Source organism: Gouania willdenowi, chromosome 8, assembly GCF_900634775.1.
Source record: "Gouania willdenowi chromosome 8, fGouWil2.1, whole genome shotgun sequence".
NCBI lineage: Eukaryota > Metazoa > Chordata > Actinopteri > Blenniiformes > Gobiesocidae > Gouania > Gouania willdenowi.
In genome coordinates this window covers 4,295,988-4,306,210 of record NC_041051.1, presented here as the reverse complement: position 1 = coordinate 4,306,210, position 10,223 = coordinate 4,295,988, and the positions used below count along the sequence as shown (strand labels likewise).

Below are 10,223 nucleotides of genomic sequence, written 5' to 3'. Positions count from 1 at the left end.
CGTAGGCATATCATCAAGGATCTAAAACGAGCACACAGCGCTAACATATGAAGTCTGAAGACGGTGCAACTGCTAATGCTAACAAAACAATGACGTCTTGTCATCACACTTTTTAGCGTTATTTACAGCTTACCGAAGTGCTCTGTTCGTCGTCTCCAAAGATAGAAGGAATTGAACCCTCAATCAGACAAAGTCTTTCTGTAAATCCTTCTTTATACTGGTGGAGGTTGATGAAGCAGTCATCCTTGAAGTGCTTTGCGCACACAAAAATGACCTTACCCACAGATGTGGGTACATTTCCGTGAAAAATAAAACTCAACCAGACACTTTGAAAAGGTTCTGATGCTGGGAGACGTTGTAATGAAGCGTGTGGGTTACTACATCTGTTAGGTCCAAATACGTTAAGACCGTTGCTAAAATGTGAATGTTGGGTCTAAATACGTTAAGACCGTTGCTCAATCACATCTCAGGGAGAAAAACACTATCTGACTTAAAGGCGACCAGAGGCAGAGAGGTGCGAGCTGCAGCTCGGAGAAAAACCCAACAAAAAGAGACACAAAAGTCCGATATAAGTTGGATTGCTCTGATGGTGATGCCTCAGAACCAGGTATTTATTATAGAAAACATAGACCACACCCAGAGGGCTGTGCAACAGCGCTCTGGGTGCAGGATTAATACCATATATGGTAACACAAAAACTTTGGGGGAGAAAAAGGCTCATATGTCCATGCAGTGGGTCACATACCCCCACACTGGCCCAAACTAGTTTAAACCAGCTATGGTGGACAATGGATATGTTTTGCAAACACACACACACACACACACACACACACACACACACACACACACACACACACACACACACACACACACACACACACACACACACACACACACACACACAGTTAATCATGGATAATTTCATATTCTAACTATCGTTTAATCATTTAACTATAACTAATAAAGTAATAAAAACCACACAGACTATAACATATCTTACATATCCGCCCTGTTGTGGGTTTGGAAAACATCAAGCAGACGGGCGTCTTCACAGGTTTACCCGGTGCCATCATAGGACCAAAACAACAGGGATGACCACCGTGAGGTGGGGCGAAAACCCGACAGCTAGTACGGGAAAAATTCCCCACCGTCCCCCCCTGCTGGGGCGAACATCGATTCTGATCCACGGTGATCTGGAGACAGTTCAGGGTGTATGTACAACTGATGACCCAAAACCATGGTGTTGAAGATAGGGCTTTAGGTCTCAGTGTGTGTTTGGAGTTGGTAAGGGAGGGTCAGAGGTTACCAGCACATAACCCTCCAGTAGCAGTGAACCTTTACCGCTCACTGTGATGATGGGAAGGTGTGGCAGGGTCTTAGTCCATCAATGGGGCAGATGGGGAGAGACCCATAACATGGAGTTGGTACTCTGGGGAAGCCTGGACCTGCATAGCACCGATGATCATGTCGTCTATGCCTTTCTTCACACAGGGGACGATGCAACAGCAGGCAAGACCAACGACCAGCAGCACAGCCAGAAGAGGGAGACCCAGACGTAGCAGGAATTGGAACCAGGAGCCTTGGAACAGCCAGTCCCACCCGGATGAATGGACATTGGACTCGTCAGCTGACATGGCACCTTCCAGGTTGCGGAGTGTTTGCAGGGCGTCTTCGATGGACTCCGAGGAGTTATTAGGTATGTATGTACAGCAGGTAGCACCCACCATAGCACACACACCACCTGTGGAAGCTAAAATCGTATCTAAAGCCATACGGTTCTGAATAGCCATTTGCGCGGTGGCCGCTGTTCTAGCATTCATTTTGTTATTAACAGCTAAAGATGCATTAAGAAGCATGTGAAAGCGGTATTGAAGGGTCTCTACCATAAGGGAATTCTTACCCACGCCTATATTAGGGAAAAGAGCATGAACGACTTTTTGACTAGTTGACCAATATCTATGTTCGGGAGGGACATCTGAGCCCCATATTGCATCATGAGGTGTGAAGGTTATAATCTCACGACGAGAACGACTAGGCATTGTCATATGAACTATGAAAGACCCATCTGTGACTGCTACTGGTACACAAACGGCTGACATATTAATTGGAGGGGAAGGATAAACTTTATCACCGCACTTCAACCAAACACCGTCTCTAGCAAACATTGGGACAACCGTACTGACGTTCCGAACGGTAGCACAATGGTTTATGTCTACCGATGGTAGACCTTTGGTGTTAGTTGGTGGACCATTAAATCGTACGCATAAAGGATAGCAGTGAGTATAATTACCACAGGGGACAGCATTCGTGTTTAGGTGTTTAGCAGCCTGACCTAAGGGCTCGAGGGTTTTTAGCACTGGTAGAACAGGAGGGCACGGGGTCGCGGACTTATTTTGTAAACATTCTAGTACTTTCTTTGAGTCAGGGGCTGGCAGGGATGCGGACAACAGAGTCGGGGATGTTACAGCGTGCGGCAGATGTGAGCAAACATAGCAACTATCATTAGTTACTGTTCGTGCAGATAGTTCTACCATACGGTACCAAGAATTAGCGCGCAGACGATGATGGACGTGATTATTTTGTTCAGACAGTAATGCGAGTAACGAGTCAGGTTCTTCTGTTGGCATAGGTTTTGCATTTATAACTCGTATATTCTGTCTAACCTCAGGTGATAACACTATGTCCATGCGTGGTTTAACTACAATGGGAGTGGCCGGAGGTGTAATACAAATATCTACCCAAAAGATGGGATCTGTCCCTTGTACGTCAGGGCCGAATCCCATAAGCAAACAAGAAGGAGGTACCGCGGTGGTGTTAACGGTTAGGAGTAGGATTTTTTGTTTCTGAACAATTGTTTTTCGCAATGACAGATATGCCGCTGTAACGGTACGTGTAGATGGTGTGAGGGGCCAGGTAATAGGGGTGTAGCTTGTATGGAGGAGTACCTCAGACCAACCATGAGTAGACCATGATTGGTCTGCTCCCCGGACTTGCATGTACCATTCATAATTTACATAGTCCTTACCATGTTTCCATGGTGTGTAGCCTTTATTAGCCAGAGCCTCTAGTGGAATTGTAACGTCACTTAAAATGTCCGGTATTTGTGGTATGCACATAACGAGGTTAAAGCCCCCGGGGCATCTACCTATGTAATCATACCAAGGTGAGCTTAGAGCCCCTGCTAGCACTTCCTGGGATCCCACGAGGAGGAGGAGGAACAACAGATCCATCTCTGTGTTACTAGGGTGTATCACCTGCTGTGGTGGGTTTCTGTACCTTTTTCCCGTGTGATTGGTGTATCCACGTCTGTCTTTCAGCTATCTTAAATGCAGTTGGTGTGGTTAGCAGAACTGTGTAAGGGCCGTCCCACCGTGGAGTACACCAGTGTTTTCTCTTAATCACCTTGATGAGGACCCAATCACCAGGACGAAGGGGATCTGAAACAGGTAAAGAGAGACTAGGCAGTGTATTAGCTTCAACAATTTCAGCATCTGTGAATAATTTAACCATCCATTTTGTTATTGGATCCAACTCTCCCTCCTGATCCTGCACCCACTTAGAACTGGTGAGGGGTAGGTGAAACGGTCGTCCTGTGACAACCTCAAAGGGGGTCAAACCCTGTGTGTTTGGTGTTATGCGCATGTACATTTCTACCAGGTTAACACACTCTGGCCAGGGCCTGTTTGTTTGTTCTACAGCTTTTTTTAATCTGTTTTTAATGGTACCATTGTTGCGTTCTACCAATCCAGCACTAGCCGGGTGGTAGGAGCAGTGATGTTTTAATTCAATGCCCATGGCCTCTGTCAGCAGGAGTATTACTCTGTTAACAAAATGGGGTCCATTGTCGCTCCAAATCTGTCGTGGGATGCCATGTTGAGGTATTATTCGTGTCAAAAGGGCCTTTGCCACTGTCATTGCATCATTTGTTTTAGCGGGCACTATGGTGACCCATTTTGAGAATGAGTCCACCAGAACCAAACAATACGTATACCTCTGAATAGTGTGCAGTGTTATGAAATCCATCATAATGACCTCAAAAGGATATGTACCAGCTGGCGTTTTACCCCGAGGGGGCCTAACATTACCCTGAGGATTATGACGACAACAGATGATACACTGACGACAAAAGTTTTTAAAATGGGTTTGGAGTCCTAGTGGTATATGAAATGACTGTTTGACTATGTCTACCATCCCTCCTGTTGAGACATGGGCCAACCCATGGCTCATTCTAGCAACGACGTCAAACAAACATCTAGGCAAACATGGCTTGTCATTTAACATAAATACTCCAGAGTCCTTTTTAACAGCACCTTCAGTCACCCATTTCGTTTTCTCACTTTCAGGAGCATTAACATGCATATCAATCAGGACTTCATCCGGCAAGCAAAGTGGTACAACATCAACAGGCAACAACTGGACAGTAAGTGCTTCAGTAAAAGCAGCTTTTTTAGCTTCAACATCAGCTTTTGCATTGCCCAGAGAGACAGCATCAGTGGCGCCAGTATGTGCTTTGCATTTACATATCGCCAATGATGTAGGTAAGAGGACTGAAGCAAGAAGGTCTTTTAACAGGGAGGCATGTTGCACAGGCTTTCCACTAGATGTCTTCATACCTCTCCTAGCTCACTGAGCAGCAAACACATGAACTGTGGAAAAAGCATACTGGCTATCAGTGTAAATTGTGACTTTCTTGCCTTTGAAAAGTCTACAGGCTTCTGTCAAGGCCACGATTTCAGCTGCCTGTGCAGACTGATTTCCAGCCAATTTGCCTGATTTCAACACAGTGTCGCATGTAACTACTGCATAACCAGTATGATTTGTTCCATCAGGTGCTTTGGAGGAGGAGCCATCTACAAACACTACATCTCCGTCTTTCAATGGAATGTCTGTCAAATCTGGACGTGGCTTGCATGTCACCGACACTAACTGTCCACAGTCATGCGGTGTCCCATCGTCAGCTGTTGGTATCAATGTAGCTGGGTTAAAAGCAGCACAGCGCTTTAGAATGAGGTTGGCTGGGGTCAACAAGGTGTTAGTAAGGTGTAAAAACCTGGCAGGAGATAAGAACGACATTTTTGTTTGTGTTAACAGGATGTCAACTGCATGGCTGACTAACAGTGTCAAAGGATGGAACAACACTACTTCAGCAGACGCGTGCACAGCCATGGCTGCGGCGCAAATCGCCTGAACGCAATGGGGAAGTGCCCTAGCCACATCATCTAATCGTTTAGAGTAATAGGCTATTGGTCGTTGCTTCTCACCGTATTGCTGTAGTAGTACTGATGTCATGTAACCGTTCTTACAGTCAACAGACTGTGTAAATGGCTTGTTGTAATCTGGCAGCGCCATCACCCCTGTTCCTGTTATGATTTGTTTCACTTTTGTAAATGCTTCTTCCGCGTCAGGTGTCCACTGCAAAGGTGCGCTTAAAGTTTGATGTGTATCTAACATTAGGTTCTGTAATGGGGCAGTTATGATAGCATAATCAACGATCCACGACCTGCAATAATTCGCTAGGCCTAAAAAGGCCATCATTTGTCTGACGGTAAGCGGTTTTGGTGCCATTTGTACTGCTTCCTTACGTGAAGTAGTAAGTTCTTTCCCTTCAGCTGAAATGTTATGACCAAGGAATGTTACTTTTTCCTGTGTAAATTGTAGTTTTTCCAATGAGGCCTTATTTCCTGTTTTTGCCAAATGTGTGAACAGCCTGATTGCCTCTGTTTCATTTTCCTCTTTGGTGGGGCTGGCCAATAAAATGTCATCAACATAAACAATTATCTGTGTGGTCTCTGGCCATGTGTGGTGGCTGATGCACCTGTTTATCTCCGCTGAAAAGATAGTAGGGCTATCACAGAACCCTTGTGGAAGGCGAGTGTAAGAGTATTTTTTGTTCTCAAATGTGAATCCAAACCATCCCTGAGCTGTACTATGAAGAGGAATGGAGAAAAATGCATTACTTAAATCAATTACAGTGAACCATTTTTGATGAGGTTGTAATTCATTTAACAATGTGTGTGGGTCTGGTACATTTGGAGCTCGTGATTTAACAGCCTGATTTACTGCTCTTAAATCATGCACCATTCTCCAGCCCCCCTGTGGCTTTTTCACAGGGAAGATGGGGGTGTTGCATTGAGCTGAGTCATGTTCCTGTAACACGCCTGCAGTCAGTAAATCATTAATAACAGGCTTTATTCCTTCTTTTGCATCTGATTTGAGTGGATACTGTCTAATTCGAGGCCTGTGAGATGTGGCTGGATCTATGGTTACAAATGTTGCGGTTGTCATAAGTCCAACATCTGTCTTTGATGTAGCCCACAGACATGATGGCACTGTAGGGAAATCATTTGAAGTCAGGGTGAACACAGAAAGTCATGCATCCAAATGCACAGCAGGGGGCGCCAAAGTACACCAGTTCAGCACTTGTCTTTTCACAAAGCCACAAAAGGAGCCTCTGTATGTGAATACATTGTGTCTCTCCTTCCTCCAAAGGTCACTCTTGACAGGAAGTGCAGCCAACAGATCATTTGCATCTCTCCACTGTTTGTGTGCCGGTTTTTGTAAACAAATATGTGGAAACCGTGGGGGGTTTATTGGTGTCAGCTCTGGAGGCAACGTCACTCTGATTATAATCCATCCATCTGGAGACCAACAAACGTCTGTCAATGTTATTTTCTGTGGTGACAATCGCAGAAACTTTTCCTCCCAGGCTTTAGCAACTGCTCTGCCCTCAGGAGACAGGTCTGGTCTCCTTAGCCAGTCTGGTTGACCTGGCAGGGGTCCTTCAGGTCTGACATACATCATTGTAACATGTAGTGGCCACTGTGTCTGTGTTTCTGTAGGAACGACAAATGTTTTAGCTATTTTAGCCCGCAGTTCCTCCATAGATCCAACCACTGACCGAGGGCCTGTTGACACTGGATCCAATGTATAGAATTTATTAGGAATGACTGGGCTTTGCAACACCATAAGTGATTCTTTAGTTTCTGATAAAAATTTCTTTGGCACTATTCCATTAGCCGTTGGCACTAAACTGATCTGTAACTTACTGAGAAGATCCCTTCCCATTAGATTGAAGGGACAGTCAGTTGTCAAAATAAATGGGTGTGTATAATATGAACCATCTTCATCTTGCACAATGACCTCCTTAGACCAACAGGCATATTGAGGCTTTCCACCCACTCCCACTATGCCAATAACCTTTTTGGAAGTGACTACGCCTTCCACCTGATCACGGAGGACAGAAACATCAGCTCCAGTATCACACAGAAAAGTGACTGGTGTTTGTTTTGGTCCCACCAACAATGTACGTTTTGGGTATTTTTCATGTGTTAATGTTACAGCTGCATAAATGGAGAAATCAACAAAATGATTTGGATTTAAAGGTGGGGGATGTTCATATTCTGCAGGTAAATCATTGTCATATTGATCAGCATCCTCATCTTGCCCTAAAAAGGCTATGTCACACTCTGAGGTTTCATTATCTGTTCCGGAGTCACTGATTGCATGTCCCTCCGGCCAGTCCTGGCGTCACTGCCTAGGAGTTTGCCCGAACGACGTATGGTCTGTTTTTTGCTTTTTTCTTGGGCAGTCTCTTGCCATATGTCCCTCCTCATGACAAATGAAACATTGTCTTTTTTCTCGATCTATTTTTGCTTGTTTTTCCTCATCAGGCGTTCTGGTGCGATATGGCTTTTTTTCCCTGTCTTTTAAACCCTGAGCGCTGGCTCACCAGGGCTGCAGCCATGGCCTCAGCCAATACATTAACATTAGCTGATTCAGTTTTTGCTTTCTTTTTCTCAGTGACTTCATAAGCATGTTCGGCCCATTCCATTAGCTCTGGAACAGTGAGGGTGCGGTGTGTGACACAGTTTGCTTTTATGAAATCTGACACGTTTGGCAACAAACCACTGATTAACCACATTTTTAGCTGTATTTGGTATGGATTATCCACCAGCGGAGAATGAGGAAGCCCGCTATTAGTCCTAAAAACCGTTTCTAAACGGGCACGATATTCCATTGGCGTCTCGTCTGATTTCTGACGACACGCACTTATTTCTTCGTGGCTTGGAGGTTTTGTGTAAGTCGCCCTAACTCTTTGCATCAGTGCTTCAACCTGCTGTCGCAGCTCATTAGAGTTATGTGCTAGGGGCTGACGGTTAACTTGTCTCCCCGTGAAACCGCCCACCACTACTGGATATCGGTGTCTAAGTGTTAGTTTTAAAACCTTTTCCACCTCCAGTCCATTTAAATGCCATGTCTCAATCAACCCACATACTTGTTCAGCATAAGCAGTCGGGTCCTTCTCAACATCGCATACGCCCCTACAGGCATCTAATGCTTCCTGCTCCGTCCATGGCCGAAACAACAACAGCTGTGGGGGATGTGTACCCTGTAATGGATCCTGTGGGTTTAGGAATTCTCCTGCACGAGGGTTAGCTACCTCTATCATGGGTAAAATTGGATATAGATTTTCCTCCATCCCCGCTATGTGATATTGCTCATCCTCCTCACTGTTAACACTTTCTTTCATCTGTTTTGACTTTTGTTTAGCTGCCCTAGTCACAGGTCCCTTTGTTTCTTGTCCTGCAACTGCTCCCCCCTCTTGTAAACCCCCTGCGGCCCCATTCTGTTGCTGATTTGTCTCCTCAACTCTACGCGGTACACACACGGTCTCATCAAAAGGCTGTATTTTAGCTGCAGCTAACACTTTCTGTTTCCTTCTCTCTTCACCTTTCTCTATCTGTGTTTTCCTGATACTCATAGCATCCTTCCAGATACACACTACTCTTAAGTGGTCTGCTATTAACTCAGCCTGCTTAGGACGTAACTTTTTTAATGCCTTCACTCTTTTTCCTTTACACCAGATGGACACTTTTTCTATTCCAGCTTCGTCTGATAATTTCCCTGCAAACCCACAATTTTTGTACCAATCATCTAGATAGCAACAACTACCGGGATACTTTCTCTGCATGAATTTCACATCATTATTTTCCATCAATGCTTTACGCTGCGCGTTACCCATGTTCTCAGCACGGGATTTACAGACACCGTTACAACAAAGAAACACCACAAAGAAACAACACACAAAGAAACAACACACAACAACTCCCGTCTGCCCTCTGTCCCTTTACCACGCCGTGTGAGTTTTACGTCACCCACCACGGTCTTCACTCCCCGTTGTACGTCACGGGTACTATGGTGAAAAGAAACAGCTTCTCACCTCGTCAGTGTTCTCCCTGGTTCGTGGGACCCGTCACTCCCCGTCCGGGTCGGTGCTGGAACAAGCTGTGACCACCCCTGCAAAGGAGGGGGTGCCGGCAGTTTTACTAATGGTCCGGTTGCGCCCGCACCGATCCAGACGAAAAGATGTAAGGTCCCGGGTTGCGGCACCAGTGAATGTTAGGTCCAAATACGTTAAGACCGTTGCTAAAATGTGAATGTTGGGTCTAAATACGTTAAGACCGTTGCTCAATCACATCTCAGGGAGAAAAACACTATCTGACTTAAAGGCGACCAGAGGCAGAGAGGTGCGAGCTGCAGCTCGGAGAAAAACCCAACAAAAAGAGACACAAAAGTCCGATATAAGTTGGATTGCTCTGATGGTGATGCCTCAGAACCAGGTATTTATTATAGAAAACATAGACCACACCCAGAGGGCTGTGCAACAGCGCTCTGGGTGCAGGATTAATACCATATATGGTAACACAAAAACTTTGGGGGAGAAAAAGGCTCATATGTCCATGCAGTGGGTCACATACCCCCACACTGGCCCAAACTAGTTTAAACCAGCTATGGTGGACAATGGATATGTTTTGCAAACACACACACACACACACACACACACACACACACACACACACACACACACACACACACACACACACACACACACACACACACACACACAGTTAATCATGGATAATTTCATATTCTAACTATCGTTTAATCATTTAACTATAACTAATAAAGTAATAAAAACCACACAGACTATAACATATCTTACAACATCCAACAACCAAACATTTTGACTTATCCTCTCGTAACTTCGGCATCCTTGAGCTTGGACTACAAAATCGCAGCGAGAAATAAAAATGGCGGATTGCTCGAAGTGTTGGGCCTGAAGTTGATGTCCTAATTTGGCAGTTCCGCTGCAAATACTGTGACGTTATTGTTCAAAAAACGTAATAGAGAATAGAAAAATCGAAACAGATTGAAAAATATGA

At 45.0% G+C, this 10,223-nt stretch overlaps 1 long non-coding RNA gene across 3 annotated transcripts; it reads left to right on the top strand.

Moving 5' to 3' along the window:
- Positions 1-1,487: 1,487 nt before the first annotated feature.
- Positions 1,488-6,389, top strand: LOC114468565 (uncharacterized). Of its 3 annotated transcripts, none has more exons than XR_003674652.1 (4): positions 1,488-1,696; positions 3,318-4,420; positions 4,830-5,010; positions 5,092-6,389. It is a non-coding gene; the product is annotated as an uncharacterized LOC114468565 (long non-coding RNA). The 3 variants fall into 3 exon arrangements; XR_003674651.1 differs by having other exon boundaries at positions 3,318-3,446; positions 4,344-4,420; positions 4,830-6,384; XR_003674650.1 differs by having other exon boundaries at positions 4,830-6,387.
- The last annotated feature ends 3,834 nt before the right edge of the window (positions 6,390-10,223 follow it).